This window comes from Garra rufa, chromosome 16 (assembly GCF_049309525.1).
Source record: "Garra rufa chromosome 16, GarRuf1.0, whole genome shotgun sequence".
NCBI classification, from domain to species: Eukaryota; Metazoa; Chordata; class Actinopteri; order Cypriniformes; family Cyprinidae; genus Garra; species Garra rufa.
In genome coordinates this window covers 45,026,282-45,045,675 of record NC_133376.1, presented here as the reverse complement: position 1 = coordinate 45,045,675, position 19,394 = coordinate 45,026,282, and the positions used below count along the sequence as shown (strand labels likewise).

General features: G+C 33.7%; 1 long non-coding RNA gene across 1 annotated transcript; it reads right to left on the bottom strand.

Annotated features, from left to right (window-relative positions):
• Positions 1-1,487: 1,487 nt before the first annotated feature.
• LOC141288310 (uncharacterized) lies at positions 1,488-18,969 on the bottom strand. The gene is made up of 5 exons (XR_012339658.1): positions 18,943-18,969; positions 6,646-6,672; positions 6,038-6,064; positions 2,174-2,200; positions 1,488-1,515 (listed from the first exon to the last, which is right to left on the bottom strand). It is a non-coding gene; the product is annotated as an uncharacterized lncRNA (long non-coding RNA).
• Positions 18,970-19,394: the final 425 nt, after the last annotated feature.

Below are 19,394 nucleotides of genomic sequence, written 5' to 3'. Positions count from 1 at the left end.
GTATTTATTTATAAATAATAGGTAAATATATTAAATGTGTATATATACAATAATATACGATATACTTATTTATAATAATAATAATTTATAATAACAATATATAATTCATTAATTTTTATGTAAAAGTTTAACATAATTATATTACAAAAAATACATATTAATAATATATAAATACATTTGTTTATTTATAAATAATAGGTAAATATATAAAATGTGTATATAAAATAAAATACAATATATATTTATAATAATAATCATGATCATCATAATAATATTAATTTATAATAGCAATAAATAATTCATGTTTAATTTATGTTAAATTTGAACATAATTATATAACAAAATAATACGTAATAAAGTAGTAAATAAATGTATGTATTTATAAATAATTAATAGGTAAATATATAAAATGTGTACAATACAATGATAATAATAATATTAATATTAATAATGTATAATAATATATATATAATTCATGTTTTAATTTAAATGTAAAATTTTAACATAACTATATAACAAAATAATAAATGTAAATAAATACATAAATAAGTCTGTTTATTTATTTATAAACAAATCCAAAATAAATCCAAAAAATGCAATATATATTTATAATAATAAATATATACTATACACATTTTATAAATAAAGTATACATAATTAATAATATACATAAAGTATACCTATCTATTATAATAAATAAATACTATATATATTTTATAAAGTATACATCAAATTATTTATATATAAATATATAAATTATTTTATATTTTATTTTATTCTATACATTTGTTAAAAAAGTGAAAATTTATCGATCATCTCTCTCTCTCTCTCTCTCTCTCTCTCTATACAATTAATGTTTTAATTTGTATGTGTGTGTGTGTGTGAGTGTGTACACACACACACACACACACACACACACACACACACACACACACAATTTTATTTAATAATAATAAATAAATACAATATATTTTATAAATAAAGTATACATAATACATTTTACAGTGTATTCAAAATTGTAAAAACAATTATTTGCATGGCAAATTTCGGTAAAATCTAGACAAAATAACAACTTTTTTTGTTTAATACTGACAATTTCAAAATAGCCAAATATTTACCAAACAATCCTATGTTTGGACTTTTTTTATTTCTTCCCATATTTACTTAAGTTGCCCATCCACTTTAGTTGCATATCTGCACATCCGTGTACTGCCACTTGTTAGGGTGTGTGAGAAAAATAACAAAGAAAGATCAAGACAATATGAGCAAGAGAGAATATTGAATCCATTAAATGAATTCAGCCCTCTGTCACACACAGTTCAGCCCTTCAATTCTGATTTATGATGTATCATCAATCTTCATGAATGTGATGAATATCTAGTCAGGTGTCTCCCTCATTATTTTGAGGCACATTCAGTTCCTCTGACTGTAAGGGAAAGTATAAATATATAAATGTTTTCAAAGTGACAGAAATGTGCGTGTACTGACCCTTGGCCCGGTGTCTCCTTGATCACCCTACAACACAAACAGACAAAAATACAATCAGCAACACATGTGAACTAAAATGCTAAACTTATCCTGATATAATATCCTGAAGAGAATCTGAGTAGTTCTTGAAGGTGTGCGGATAACTGCTAAGGCCATGTGTCTTAATGTTGTCTCAACAAGCACTGCTTTTGTTTTAGATGCAACAGAAAGCTTCCTGACCCACTAAAACAAGATGAATTAGCTCATTTCATCAGCCTCACTCATATCATCACCTATTTATAGTAACATGACAAGAGAGCAAATAAATGAAATCAGGGCAGAGAATGAGCATAACTCTGTTTACTGATCACTATAAATGAGGAACACTGATCTGGGAGAAAAAGCATCCCGAGGCTCTATGTTTTTGTTCTGTTGTGCTTCTTTTTTTCCAACGCAATCAGGAAAAGACTTCAAGACGGTCTTCATTTAACACAGGTTTCTTGTTTCTCTAATTTGATGCCTGACACGGTTTACATCCTTTCCAAAACATGTGTTTGAAGACAAAAGCCAATGCAAATGAAATTTGCGAGTTGTTTTAGAAATGGGAAAACATCTGCTTGCTGGGAAATTGAGATCGGAAACAGAACGAAACGTCCTGTGTGTGTGTGTGCCATTAAATATCGACAAAAAAGACATGTAAATGTACCTTATCTCCTTTTGGTCCTGGCAGCCCCTGGAAATAAAATGAGTTGGGTGTAATGATTAGACAGATTGTCCAAAATGAAAAATTGATATGACAAAAGTCCAAGGGAAAATACAGCATAGTTCAAAAACTTACCATGTGAACCATAAGTCATTCACTAAGAGTCTTTAGTGTCTCAATGTCCTCTAACTTTCACATGTACCTCATCTTCAAAAAGTACAGACAGCACCTCACATCTGCACTAGATATAGCTGTAATCTTTGATCTTAAAAGTCATTTGCAAATAACATGATCAAAAGTCTGGAAATATATGATGAACGTACAACTGACTAAAGAAAAAGAAAATGGTTTGAGTGAAACTAAGTGAGTGGAAATGATAAGAAAGAGAGTTTATGGGAACATACACACCACATCACATTTTCTGCTCAAAAATGTTATTTTTATGAGTTTGTTCACATGACCTTTTTACTGTGACCCATTTCAGGTCTGAACTGATGAGGCTTCAAAACTGATCTACATGTGTAAAACACGTGTTGAAGCGGTAAATAACTTCAATGCAAGTAAGAATCCAATCCAAAATCGATAGCAATCTTAAAGGATTCGTTCACTTCCAGAATAAAAAAAATCCTGATAATTTACTCACCCCCTTGTCATCCAAGATGTTCATGTCTTTCTTTCTTTAGTCGCAAAGAAATAAAGGTTTTGAGGAAAACATTCCAGGATTTTTCTCCATATAGTGGACTTCAATAATGGCAAACAGGTTGAAGATCCAAACTGCAGCTTCAAAAGGCTCAACACGATCCCAGCTGAAGAAATAAGGGTCTTATCTAGCGAAACGATTGGTTATTTTCTAAATAAAATGAAAAAATATAGTGGACTTTAATGGAGATCAACAGGTTGAAGGTCCAAACTGCAGTTTTAATGCAGCTTCAAAAGGCTCTACCGAAACGATTAGTTATTTAAAAAAATAACCACAAATGCTCTTAGGGTTCTACGCTAACTTTTCTTTTTAGGAGCGCAGTCAAAATTTCAGGAGCACCGACTAATCAATAATCGAAAAATCAAAATAAAACCTTCCTATTACGAGCTGATATTTGACTCCTAAAAGTAATTTACATGGGGAATTTAGTTTTTACCTTTGTAATGGCATTTTTCGAACTTTATTTAAAGTACGTCATGTTTTACGTTTTAATTTAATTTAAGTTTTTAAATATATATTTTATAAGCCTTTTAAAATTTCTAATTACAACAACAGAATAAGAACAAGTAGAATAAATTAATAATTAAATAAAGAGGTGGCACAGAAGAACACAAAAGTGGCTTGTAAGTGTATTTTTTATGTTTAATGAGGCTCAGAGGTTGCCTGAGTGTAATAAAATTCATAAATTCATGTTGAGATTAATGTTTTAAAAATAACATTTTGAAGATATAAATATTAAATGATTAAATAACTGAAAAGATACTGCCAGTAAGTGGCGGCAAGTCACTGATTTAATTACTAAATCATCTCATTCATTTGATTCGTTCGAACGGCTGATTCATTCAGGAATAAAGTGACTAAAGTGTCTTTATGAATGGGAAATTTAATCATTGACTCAATAGATTTCTTTAAAAACGCACTTCATTCATAAACCAAACACCGCTGTGTTTGAATGGAGATGCGCAGCGGAATAGAGAAAATGAGGCAATAGTGTTATAGTCAGACAATGTAAGTCACTTAATATTAACTTCTTGTTTATTGAACTGTTGTATTAAATAAATATCTCATTTACAACCTCCCTTTAAAATCATTAAAAGCTGTCACTCATCTCACAAAGTTCCATTATAATCGATGAAGCTCTCTACACTGCACAATGTATCTCTTAATTACACTCTCTCTACACTTTGTTTATAAAAAGGATTCGTAAGATATGTCCGTGATACATTACTCAACATTGCAAAAACACTAGAAACCTTTGAAGCTCCCCTCAGCACAAACACAAATATGCTGATCGTGTCAGTCACACATGACGCCTCTAAATATTTTTTCATAGTCGCACGCAGTAATGTTGAAAATGCGACTGAAATGCGCACTGTATTCAATTACATTTTTTTTTTAGACAATGACTAATCGTTTCCCTTGATAAGGCCCTTATTTTTTGATCATGTAAAGCCTTTTGAAGCTGCACTGAAACTGCGGTTTGGACCTTCAACCTGTTGATCCCCATTGAAGTCCACTATATGGAGTATATCAATTTTATTTATTTATTTTTTTTGAAAATAACCAATCATTTCACTAGATAAGACCCTTCTTCCGCTGGGATCGTGTAGAGCCTTTTGAAGCTGCAGTTTGGACCTTCAACCCATTGACAATCATTGAAGTCCACTACACTCTTAAAAATAAAGGTGCTTCAAAAGGTTCTTCAAGCGATGCCATTGAAGAACCATTTTTGGTTCCACAAAGAACCATTCAGTCAAAGGTTCTTTAAAGAACCATTTCTTGCTTTTTATAATCTGAAGAATCTTATTTGCCACAAAGAAACTTTTATGAAACAGAAAGGTTCTTCAGATGTTAAAGGTTCTTCATGGAACCATTTAGACAAAAAGGTTCTTTTATGTGTGTAGAGTGTACATGGAGAAAAATCCTGTAAAGTTTTCTTCAAAAACCTTAATTTCTTTTCGACTGAATAAAGAAAGACATGAACATCTTAGATGACATGGGGGTAAGTAAATGATCAGGAATTACTGTTAACACTGAAGTTACATTGCAAAAATGTATTTCCATGATTTAATCCTATACATGAAAGTGGCAAAGGCTGGAATTAAAAACGTCAGAGCTGTTCACATTGTGATCCAAACCACATCTGTCACATGTTATTTAAATCAGATTCAACTGTGGTGAAACTACAACCACTTACTCATTTTAAATATTGTATGATGCACATGTGTATACATGGCACAAAATTTTCAGCCTGAATGAGACCTACATGTACGGTGTGACCATCCAAGACTTTCTTCCATGCGAGTCAAAACAAAACAACTGTCTTTCACAGGAAGCCACAGACGAATGCTGTTTTGAGGTGGTCTGCTTTCCAGAAGAAGTGGTTTACGTTACATTGGACAAATGGGCTTTCCTTTGGCAGCTCTAAAGAGCACGACGGGGTTCATAAACGACCACCTATCTGCAACAGTGCAAGCTAACAATGATGAATTCTCTCCTTTTGGTGAGTAATCCATTATTTCCATCACATTTGCGGATAGACATACAAGGTAAAAGACACTTTGTGGTGTGTGACCCTACATCTGTGTGATAAATGGCTTGAAAACTTAAATATGAGTTTACTCCCAATGATGCCATTCAAAAATAAAACCATAATTCCTCATGTACACTGTAAGAATGAACAGCTTTCAGATGTTTCTACTGTATGAAGCAGCAATTATTTGTGATCCTGAACCAAAAAAACATACGTCATACGTAGCACAGGTATATTTGTAGCAATAGCTAACAAAACATTGTATGGGTCAAAATGATCAATTCTTTTTTTTTTTTGCCAAAATCATTAGGATATTAAGTAAAAATCATGTTTTATGAAGATATTTTGTAAATTTCTACTGTTAATATATCAAAACTTTTTTTGATTAGTAATATAACTTTCAAAGACGATTTTCTCATTTTCAAATAGTTGTATATTAAACATTGCCAAATATTGTCCTATCCTAACAAACCATACATCAACGGAAAGCTATTTATTCAGCTTTCAGATTATGTATAAATCTCAATTTCAAAAAATGTACCCTTACGACTGGTTTTGTGGTCCAGGGTCACATTTGTCCACAGTATAAGACAATAAGCTTCATGGCACAGTAGAAATTTGAAATTATATTTACCTGGCTTCCTTTAGGTCCAGGAATACCCTGCAAATAAACAAAAACTCAAAAAATCCAAAGCTGTCCTGAGGTGTATTTCAAAAGCTGCATATGCATTAGGTATCACTATGGTGCTTCTAAGGCACTAATATATATCATATTCACAACATAAACAGAGATTTACATGGCAGATTTCGACACTGGGGTGGTATAAGGTACTATATGATATATATTAGTGCCTTAGAAGCACATAGTGATACCTAAAATGTTCATATTAGCAGCTTTTGAAAAGGGTACCACCTCAGTGACAGCTTTGTATTTTTTGGACCTTTCTAAGAGTTTAAAGGTTAGTGTTTATGTGCAATAAAAAAAAAAACAATAAGCTTATGTAATTTAACGAAAGACACATCAACTTGTTTTAGTTACAAGCTTCTTCCAAAATGACTTAAACTATTTGAAAGCCAAATGTCATTCATAAATTCACATACTATCTTTGAAAGATACTATCTTTCAGTAACTAAATGTCCAATAATGTGAGAATCCAAAACCTATTTTCCCAACACACACACACACTGACACACATACAGACACATTCTCATCTTGTCTCTTTAAAGCTTGTGAATACTCACAGGTTTGCCATCCAGACCAAGAGGACCCTGAACAGTGGAAAAAGAGAAAAACAGATTGTTAAACCCCAGGAGTCCACCAGACAGCCGGTCATAAAAAGGGAAAGTGCAGATAGACTCTGAAGGGAAGTGTGAGGGGTAAATCAAAAGATGAAGAGCAGAAGAGAAATGTAGAATAAAATGAAAATGATGATCATGTTGGGCCATGATGTCATTTCTCTATTTTAATAATAGAGTGGAGTCAGACCAGTTTTTTTTGACTGACAACATAAAATCTAGCTTTTGAAACCAATTTCATCAGTGAGCGCAGAGGCTAAATTCAAGATTAGCAGTGTCACATTAATCAAGTATGCTCATGCAACAGACAGTTTTCATAAAAACTGACTTATAGACTTAAAAAAGATTCAAATGCAAGAAGAGTCAATGATCTAGACAGATAGTTGGGCTTCCATATGTTTAATCTGTTATAATGGACAGATGTGTGCATCATACATATGGCTAGAATTTAGAATTGCAAAAAGATTAGTCGTGATTAATCGATTCAAAATAAAAGTTTAAGTTTGCACACTATATGTGCGTGTACTGTGTATATTTATTATGTATAGATAAATACACACACATACATGTATATATTAAGGAAAAATATGTTAGATTTATATGTAAAATATTTATATTTATATATAATATAAATTATATACAAGTGTTTCCATACAAATACATACAAATATATTTTTTTAAATATATACATATGTGTGTGTATTATAAATATACACAGTACACGCACATATAGTATGAAAACATAAACTTTTATTTTGAATTGATTAATCGTGACTACAGTAATCGTAAAAAAATTGACAAAAAAAACAATAATCTTATTAATGGTTCTGAGACGTCCTTTCAATAAATTCGCAGTAGTCAATTTATCTTGTTTTAAAATCAGTTTTAGAGGAAATTAAAAGCTGTGCAGTTGTCTAGAATACAAATGACGTGCCAAACTGGCAGTTGAAAATCGTATTAATTTTAATTTGTAGAAAGCAGCATAGACTGTGTGGGACTGTTGTGGGAGCGTTCTAGTTTCTAGTGTCCAGTACAGACACTCATCTCAGCAGTCATGCAAAAGGTGACCTTACAGGGTGTATTTTTGTTCAGAAGCCCTGATGTCAAAGGTGAAAAGCCCGATTTAAACGTGTCATGACGCACCCAGACTTATTCTAAAAGTAGCAGTGTCAGATAAATCACATACTTTTGAATGAAGTGTTGGAGGTCATCAAAATACCAGAGACCTTTGAACTTTAAAACATTTATCTCTACAATTTCAGGCCCTTTTTCAGTTGTCCCAAAAGCTAAGTGGACCCTAGTGACAATCCCACATTAAAATGCACCTTCAGTTTATTCCTACTTTTTTGTGTGCGTCAGGATAAAAAAAAGCAACCTGATCTCATGAAAGATGTGAAATACATACCGCCATGTACGTTTTGTGACACATTCGATGTGAAATGTCCACTGAGTGGCACTAAAAGAATGCTCATTTTTTTCCCTGGAACAGAACATATGTATGACGTTGGTTCTGTGCGAGTCACCGCATTTTCTGACTACGCTCTGTGATGTTTTAAAATAACGTACCATCTGCACTACTATACCTATACCTAACTATACCTATACCTATACCTATACTATACCTAAACCTACCCGATAGTATGAACAAAAGCAAATTTAATGTAAAACCAATCGCAAGCATGCATTTTAGCTCGTTTCTCGATTTCTCATCTTTCAGCTCTTTCAATGTGAGTCATGTTTTTCACAGAATTCGTACCCAAGGATTCCTCATCTTAAATCCAAATCCGTGCCGGTTGAGCTACCGAGCAAGCTTGTTACATCTAAGCGAAACATACGGAGCTGTAATCATAACTGTGTACAAAACGAATACAAGTGTTTACAGTTTTACTGCCTCTAGTGTTCATTTTACTTACTGGTACGTATTTCAGATCTTGCGAAAAAGTTCCTACAGGTATGTTTTCATCATGAGATCAGGTAGCAACAAGGGGGAACATGATATGCCACAACAAAGCACAAACAATGTTTAGAAAACAGAGAGAGGAATATAAGCCTTGGTGCAACCTGTGTGTTGGTCCTCAGATTTGTCATAACAAAGTCATTTAAATTAAAAATTAAAACTATTAATCCTTATAAAAGGTGTCACAACACCCACTGTGTAGTTGGACGATTGATCAAACTCAAGAAGATCAAAAAGTAAGAGGCTTCAAAGGAATTTTGACAAAAAGTAGGAGGATTTGAAAGAATTTTCACAGTTAAAGATTTTTAAAAAAGAGCGGGAACAAAGAATCCTAAACATTCTCGCATAAAAGGGTTCTTCAGAATAATAAGATTCTAAATAGAACAATGTGTAAAAAGTTGGACTCAAATTGGACTGGAAAGTAGCTTTTTAAAAGTACTATTTTAAACTTTGATTGTATACGGTATTGTACTTCCTTCATGTCATTCTTTGAAAAGACTTCAAAATAAGTGCCATTCAGAAAACTATAGAAATTTGCAGGCCAGAGTTCACCAAATGAAAACTCTCTGTGCTCGCGTGTTTGCGTGCGTATGTAGTGAACACAATGTCTAGTGTGACGGGCCCTTCAAACATCAATGAAGTGTCTGTACCCAAAAGTAAGGGAACATCCTGGGCTAAAATAACGAACGCTCAGCTTCTGCCTTTGAATAAACAGACAAAAGATGTACGAGTCCATTGTGGACAATAAACAATCCCAGGTCTTAAGCGTTCCCAGAGGTATGTTAAGGACAGGACGTTTGTTTTGAGGACGTGCTACAAGCTCTAATCATACATCTGGGAGCGTTTACATGGCCTGCTCTCTGCAGTGTCTCCTCATGCTGAGCAGCACAGGTCAATGGCAGCGGACTTCCTGCAAGAGAAATGAATGAATCGGCTAGGACATTTAACTCTGATTTATGACCACAGTACTCAGGGTCTGAGACCCTTTAAGTTCATCATTGTGAGAACGAGGTCGGTCTTCCCACTGGTCACTGTTGCTGGGTCTCAATCTATTGACCCTCAGGGCCAAAGACTCTTACATTTGTAATTGAATAATCCATCAAAATTATTGGGGGATTAAAGGTCCTCAAAAATGACCCAAAAAAAAGACACTGTTGAGTTTTTCATGAACATACATCACTCACATTATGATCCAAGAATGTATCCTTCAAATTTCCAAACTTCCTCGCACCTAAAGGTCCATATGGATGCCACACATGAACTAACACAACTCAATTTACGACCTCCTGAAGAGCGAAGGTAACCATGAAAAAATCAAATCCATCCGTTATCCCTAAACCTGCTTTTCATTCCTCTCCTGCAACATACTGACTGGCCAAACTAAATACAAAACCTCCAAGAAAAAAACTCTCATGAAGCAATTAAATGAAGATTAATCATGGACATTTAGTTTTGTTGTGTCCACCGCTGAATTCCAAGGAGGAACAGCAGGAAAACATTCCAAAGTAGCACAGATTTACCACATATATTTGACCACAAAGTGCAAAGAAGTGAGAAAGAGTATTCAGATTACCAGTCAAGCCTCGAGAAAATGAAATAATGACTTTTTTGTCTGTTGCCCTTTGCCAGCGTTAAAGTTTTTCAACTTTGCTATAAATCGTAAATTCATCACAGGGTAATCGAAACGCTTTGAGTTCAGGCCTACAAAAGCATTCCTGCTAAAATTGGACTTCGTGGTGGGCTCAGTGGTGCTTCATGGGAAATCTAGAGGGATTGTATCGATAGGACCTTCGAGTCAAATTAAGACTTCAATGTTTTAATCAAAAGAATGTTTCACAGGTTTGGACTGCCTTCACCTACTTAAGAGATTGTGTTTGCGTTGGACGGTGTAGAAAATGTCCCATCTTTCATTGCCAATATCTGGTTTTAAGCCCTTAAATGCACTGCAAGTTTTCCAGTAAAAATATTTAAACATGATTTACTTGAAGAATATTGGACAAGACATTAAGACTTGTTTTCAGAGAATATATATTAAATTAAATTTGATTTAAGATTTTTCTTATCATGCTTGCAAACTGTTGCAAAATACCGCACTAAGCCTATAAACCGAAATTTTAGACGAACAAGACAAAAATACGAAGCATCTATGTTGTAAATGTATGTTATAGATGTTCTTGTGAACAATTCATCCATGCATGTTTCATTTCTACTTTTTTCTAAGATGTACATCACAAAACTTAAAAAAATTATGTTGCTACTAACTGAATTTGTTATTTTGTAACAGAGAAAGAATTTAGGCACTTGAAACTTGATAATATTTGTGAAAGCAGGCACAATGTGTAATATATATATCAGTTTTTACGAGGATTACGCAAATTGAATAAAATAAAATATTAATATTCTTCAATTAATCATTCAGATTTTAACTGATAAAACCAATTAGGCCAATCACATAAGAAAGTGGACATCGGATAGAGACGCATACAGTGCAACCCCCCTTGTTGTTCAGGTTTCATTTTTCTGCATGAAAGAAACCCAAGAACCACAATCTCATCCCCGTGTGGCTCTGCAGGGAGAGACGACCCCTCATCTGGATCCAATGTCCATGAAGTCTCCACGTCTCTCAGTTCTCCTTTCTTCTCTGAAGGGAATATCGTTTATTGGACTGCTTTATACTTCAAGTACACGGAAATACTTTGGGATATGTGACATTCATTTCTCTCCCACCGGGCCGCCAAGAAAGATGTTCCAGGATTTCAAAAAAGAAACACTACCATGTCGAGAATATTCATAAACAGCCTTCATATGACATATTTTGGCTCAGTTGTTCCGTAACAAGTACTGTTATAAATTACATTTTTAAGTAAAATAGATTTTAAAATTTTTTGAAGAAAATAAATGTGCTGTGTGCGCTCACACAACTGGATCTTTCTTAACAAGCAATCTCCATTAGTAGGATGAAGATATATCCTCTTTTTTTCTGGCCAGGATTTCTAAGGGGTTTACACAGCACCATTTTCAACTAAAAACCAAAAACTTTTTTTCATTTTGGTATTCCATTGAACTCTATTGGTAAAGACGGAACTTGCGACCATAGTTGCTTTTAGGAAACGCACCTCTGAAAAAACTATCTGCAAAATATCCGATAACCGATAGTTCCACTAATATACTCGCTGCCGATTAATCGGCAAAACCGATATATCGGTCGACCTCTACAATGAATGCCGACTGTAGAAAGCAAAAGCCAAATCCTGGACACGTGGATATTTCAAGTCTGCGGTGACACGTACAAAACCAGCGTCACATAAAACATACCATATCTACGTTTATCTGTTCCGTGAAAAAAAACTCTTTTTTAGCGCCACCCATTGGATATTTCACATTAAATATGTCATGAAATGCACATGGCGCTATGTATTTCGCAAGACCCACAGGTACATTTTCATTATGAGATCAGGTTGACAAATTGCCATCATTTACCATGGATTTACTGGGGTAACACTAACTACACCATGGTATTGTAGCACAAATGTGGGATACTTTATTATATTATTAATGTAGACATGTATTAAATGTATTAAAGGAGTAACGGAATATAATTACAGTATTTTTTGTGATTAACCTATTGCGTTTGTGCATTTATAACCTACTAAATGTATTTAGACTACTGTTTATCAAACAAATACCTAGAAACCATATAGTTACATATTTACTATGGTATTGAGGTGCTATATGTGTGGTTTTAACTGTGGTTATTATGATCTAAATATATGCTGCTATGGAAGACTAATGGTTAATGGTAATAAAACTTAAACAGTCCGAATAAATGACACCATTTTTTTATTAATGTTTTTGATAATGAACATGAATTTACATCTGCATCTTAACTCAAGCTACTACTACTGTCAACTCAAACTACTGTCAAATGTACAAAAGAGACAAAAAATGTGAATGCTGAAGATACACATCATCAAAGTCAGGAAACACAAACCTGTTTCATGATTTGAAAAAATATTACTCATTTGAACATGCAGAAACTAAGAAGATAATTTTCTATTTAGATATTTAAGGAAAAGTGTAAAGAATTCAATGGTCTGGTTCCTAGAACTTTCACTTAAGAGCAAAATCTGCCTTTAAACTCGATATCAAGTGATATATACTGATAAGTTTTAGCGTGATAATTCTTTTTGGCCCTAGTCTATAGGTATGTTCAAAGATGTATAGTGTTTCTTAACAAAGTGACATTTCCAACTTTTGGCCTGGCATGCATAATACAGCATTTTTAGTTGTTTTCTCAGAACTGTGTGAACAAGATCGTTTTGGCATTTTCAAAAATGCAAAGCAAAAATGCCTCAATTGTTAAAACATTGTAGTTGTCAAAACGTTCCCTGAATTGGCTAAAATGTCCATGTTTTGGCTCTGTTATCCTCTTGACTTGCTCTTTATAGTTCTCATACTTTATATGTACGTGTATTTGATTGCTTTGACCGTTCTCTGTGAATCCCACCTTCTCGCATTTCACGACTGGTCGATTAAATATATTGGTCAGACTACTTTTCAGTCATTACTTTCAGCAAGTATAAAAACAATAAGAAAACAAAGCCAAAACCAGGACATTTAAGTTGTTTAGAAATCCAGGCCAGGACCTGTTCGGGAAAAAGAGTCACCCTATCCATCACATGTTCAAATCCAAAGGGATCATTTATGAGAGCAGCTAAACGACAGTCTCGTGAGAGCCGTTCTCAGCAGCGTCTGCATGTAATACAGTCTGTTTACGATCCCGCTAATCAAATCACGGCCTCAAATGAGCACCGACAGCATGTGGGCACCACCTGAGCTTGTAAGAACAATGGCGAAGCATCTACACACACGTTGTGTTCACATATGTGAGTAACATTAACCCAGCGCACTTACAGAGCGGAATTAACCTGGATCTACCTGGATTCCATCAAACTTATATGTATACGCTTCCTGTTTGGCTCCTGTTGCTAATCAGCTAAACTCCTCAGGCTTGGTGTAACAGTGTAAATGATATTTACTTGAAATCATCTGCTTTTTGTCATTAATAATCCTCGCCATATGACGTAAGTTAACACAAACTGTCTGTCAAACCAGTTTACAGGATAAGACCAATCACGTTGCGAGGGAGTAAAGGCGATTGTTTAAAAGACGGCTATTGCTGGTGAATAGAGTGAAATCACTAGCGTATGTTTCACAGTTGCTGGCCGAAAGCATTTTGAGATTGCGTTGTAAACCGTAAAGGATGTGGATTTTGGGCTAGTTCACACACGCACCTGTCGCTCTGTTCCAGATGCTACAGAGGCCTGGCAGATGCTAATGGACACGCTCCAGTTTAGGAAATCCGATCTACTCACACATAGTGACCTATTCTACTACTGAGCTCGATGAGCTTCAGCTTCATGCCAAACAAAGTGCCAGTGCAGCCTCAGGTGTATTTGTGACCCTGGACCACAAAACCAGTCATAGGGATATATATATATTTTTTTTTAATTGAGGTTTATACATCATCTGGATTTTGGATCATCTGGTACTTTCCATTGATGTATGGTTTATTAGGATAGGACTATATTTGGCCGATATTAATCATCTGGAATCTAAATATTGAGAAAATCGCCTTCAAAGTTGTTCCAATGAAGTTCTTAGCAATGCACATTACTAATCAAAAATTAAGTTTTGATATATTTATGGTAGGAAATTTACAAAATATAAAAAAAAATCAATAATTTTGAGCCATACAATGTATTTTTGGCTATTGCTACAAATATACCTGTGCTACTTAAGACTGGTTTTGTGGTCCAGGGTCACATTTATTTATTTATTTATTTGTTTGTTTAAATATTTTACTATATAGAATATAAAATACCATATGAAATATATATTTAAAATATAAAAAAGTTTAAACTATAATGTTATGTTATGTAATGTTACATTTAATTTGTTTATGAAAAATATCACATTTCCATTTCTGCAAAAAAAAAAAAAAAAATGAATTTATGAAAAAGACACATAATAATAATAAATAATAATAAATGTATAATACATTATAAATAACGTATAATAATAATAACAATAAAAACAAAATCCCACATAAAAACATTTTCAAGGTTATATTTCAACATTTTATCTATCTATCTATCTATCTATCTATCTATCTATCTATCTATCTATCTATCTATCTATATATAAATAAAATACACTTCATTCTTTAGGAAAAATATAGTATTTTCATTACTGCAATAAAAAAATATTATTTAACTTTGTGTTTATGAAACTGTTCATTTATTAAATAGATAATAATGATAATAATAATAATAATAATACATGCACAACACATTAAAATAATTTGTAATAATAATAACAACAATAACAGAATCCCAGATAAAAAAAATTCAAGTCAACAAAATGTCAATATTATATTTATATATTTTAAATTTTTACATATATATTTTACAAATAAATTTTAATAATCTTACATTTCTTAAATCTTTAGAATAAATATAGCATTTTCATAAATGCAATAAATAAAAAAATATTATTTAAATTATTACAGTTTTAGAAAACTGTTAATGTAACATAAATAAATAAATGAATTAATTAAAGTTAATTTTAAAGCTAATTTTTTGTAAATTACGTATAACAATAACAACAATAATGACAGAATCCCCAATTAATAAAAAAGTTCAAGGTTACATTATGCATATGTATAACCTTGAATTTTTTTTTTATCTGGGATTCTGTTATTATTGTTATTATTATACTTTACATATGTAACATTTATATACATATATTTATACATGCATTCACATCCTTTATACAAATATAGCATTCCTACTGCAAAAAAAAATATATAATTTATGATTTTATTGCATGTAAACGAACAATTGATTGATTTATTCCTGTTCAAACTTTATAAATGTACTACAGTAATCCGTAACGAGAATAAGGTTTTCTTTCATTTTTGTTTATAATTTATTTTTGCATAAAATACACTATATACACTAAATACACTATAAACAATTTTAGGGTGAAATTTGACCCAGACTTTTCTTTGTTTCAAGAATGACACACACACACACACACACACACACACACACACACACACACACACACACACACACACACCTGTCTATAATTAGCCACAGACTTTTCCCGGCAGACGTACAAATCTGGGAAAACCATGAGTGTACCTCTGATACTAATTTGCTGGGCATGACTGACCCAGCCTGGCATAGACGTTATCTAGAGGGTGATCTTACAGCAGATACGCCACGGCATATCAGTACAAACATCACTCTGATTTACTGCAACGAGAGCAGAGATAATGAGTACAGAGACAGGAAGTGGTAATGTAATAAATAATATCTGCAGCATAATTGGCTAAGGAGGCACAGTAAGGCTTACTCAGAACTCCCAGACAAATATACTCTGATTGAACTCACACTTCACGCCGTGAGGTGAGTAAGGCCTGCTAACTAAACATCTCTTCATATTTGGAGCCAAACCATGGGGTCCACAATTAAGATCCAGACAAAACAAGGTACAAAGCCTCATTCGTTTTGTGACTTACCACAATCTGACCCCAGGTTCACCTTGACATGTTCCAGAACAGCCTGCTGCTTATCATTGAGCTGAATGCTGTTCCACTGACAGCCACTAGAGGCCACCAGACCACTTCTACTGCAGTAGATCAAATACACAAACACAACAATGATCCAATTCAATCGGAAATCTGTTTGGACCCCCGAAATTGATCTCATGTTTGTATCTACATAAACAGAGGTAATAAAAATATCTAAACTAACTATTGATTGTTTGACTCTGGCTTGTTTCAGAAATGAAATACAACATGCAATTATGACTCACTGTTTACCAAGCAAATGTCTTTTTATTTGAACGCAAACAAACTACTCTAATCAACGTCCACTTATCAAAAAACAATCATCAGATGTGTGCTGTACTTTTTAACAGATTTGAGCACCTCTGGCCGTATGTCACAGTTCAAATGTGGTGTTTTGTCTAAGCGCGATTCATTTCTAAACGCACTACTGCGCTTCCCAGTACTTTCCATTTCAGGGTTCAAGAAACCAGGAAATTATAAACTAAGAGTCCTAAGTGTCTCTGGCCTGCTGTCCTGGACCCACATTTAGCCAAAGGGATGAATCCACAGCGTTTTCAACAGAGAAACACCATTACCAGCGTAATTGAGCCCAGAAGCGCTTTCACTCTTTCCAGGAAACTCAGCATCATTATCGGCCATGTTGTAGAAATAGCGGCGAAAGAGTTCATTCTTCATCAGAGATGACGGTGTCGATGATGTTTGAAACACTATTACTAACACTTGTCTCTCGCTGCATATGCTGTGTAATTCATGTTACCTTTAAAAATATAGATTTTATGACCCAGCTAACATATTTAAAGCCCCCGTAGTCAAAAATTCAATCTCTTAAAACTAATCTTTGATCATCAAAATTACATATTTAAATGTTTTGTTCTTGTGAAAATGGTTTTATCATGCCTTAAAGTTCCCCTGAAATCAAAATTAAAGTTTTTTGGCTTTTAGTATGAATATATTAGCCTTAAAGGAACACTCCACTTTTTTTGGAAATAGGCTCATTCTCCAACTCCCCCCGAGTTAATAAGTTGAGTTTTACCGTTTTGAAATCCATTCAGCCGTTCTCCTGTTCTGGCGATATCACTTTTAGCATAGCTTAGCATAGATCATTGAATCCTATTAGACCAATAGCATCGCGTTCAAAAATGGCCAACGAGTTTCCATATTTGTCCTATTTAAAACTTGACTCTTCTGTAGTTATATCGTGTACTAAGACCGGTGGAAATGCAAAGCTTCAATTTTCTAGGCTGATAAGATTAGGAACTACACTCCCATTCCGGCGTAATAGTCAAGGAAGTTTGCTGCCGTAATAAGATTTTTAACTAAAACTGGTGCAGTCTGCCAGCCATGTATTTTTCTTATTCTCTTATTTTTATTGTCTGTGCGTCTCTGTGTACTGGAAGCTAATAACACTGAAACAAATTCCTTGTATGCGCAAGCATACTTGGCAATAAAGCTCTTTCTGATTCTGATTCTGATATAATAGCAGTGGATGGGCACCAGTAAAAAATAAAACACGCACAGACAAATCCAAATTACACCCTGCGGCTCGTGATGATACATTGATGTCCTAAGACACGAAACGATCGGTTTTTGCGAGAAACTGAACAGTATTTATATCATTTTTTACCTTTGATACTTAGCCACGTCCAACACACAAGCTCAGCATCAGGCATGTTACATGTGTACGCGCTCTGGCGTAGTATACGCAAACGCTGGAAGCGATCTATCGCGTATATACGACACTCATTATTTACACAGTGCACAGAGATTGTGGGTATAGCGGCTATTCAAAACGGTAATACTTGCGCTTATCCTGATTGTTCAAACCGATTTAAAGCTAAAAGATTATGTTAAAGTCATCCGGGACTGTTGACTTTTCACCGATTTCCCCTTCCGGTGTTTGCGTATACTATGCCAGAGCGCATACACATGTTAACGAGCCGGATGATAAGCTAGTGCTCATGACAGTTGGACGTGGCTGTGTATCAAAGGTAAAAAATGATATAAATACTGTTCAGTTTTTCGCAAAAACCGATCGTTTCGTGTCTTAGGACATCAATGTTTCGTCTCGAGCCGCAGGGTGTTATTTGGATTTGTCTGTACGTGTTTTTTTTTTTGTTTTTTTTAAAGGTCTGGTGCTCATCCACTGCCATTATATGCCTGGCAGACTGTACCGGTTTTAGTTAAAAATCTTTGTTTGTGTTCTGCTGAAGAAACAAAATCACCTACATCTTGGATGCCCTGGGGGTAAGCAGATAAACATTTTTTTTTACTACAGGGGGATTTTAAAAAAATAGTTACGTGAAACTTAGAAAAAACTTTAAGGGAACGTTCTATTTGATCATTTTCCAGACACACGGAAAAAGTTATTTTTCAATGTTTCATAAACCATCTAAAAGTTAAAACTTGTATGAATGTTTAAAAATGTCCAACTAAACTGTTTGAAAACCTTTATATAATGTTACATAATGTTTTGTGTTAACATTTTGAGAACATTATTAAAGACCGAGAAAAGCAAAAAGAGACAGAAAAGAGAGAAATGATATCAACAACAAGTCAACTGGAGGTGATAGAAGCAATTAGAAAAAGAGCTCCATTAGATGGAGATTAAAACCCAAGAAACAAACAAGATAATTTAAAGAACATTTACCGGGTAACCGTCTCGCCCAGGTTTGCCCTGTGCAAAGAAAAATAGGATATAATAAATAAAAACAGAGCTATAGTATTTTTTTTTTTAAAGATTCGAAATCTTAAGGTAAAATCATGACAGTTTTTATAATCTAAAGAAGATGTTAAGTTCAATGCAAAAATGCTAAATATTTTTGGTCCAACTTTATATTAGGTGGCCTTAACTACAATGTACTTGCATTTAAATTAATCATTTGATACAATGCACTTATTGTGTACATTATACTTATTGTGTACCTGCATGTAATTACATCTGTAATTAATTTCTGTGATTACATTTATAGTTAACACTGTTGACGCAGCCCTTACACCTTAACCCACCCTTAAAACTAACCATACCACCAAAACTATTCCTAACCTTACCCGTATCCCACCTCAATCGCAGCATCTAAAAGCTAAATAAATAAGCTTTCC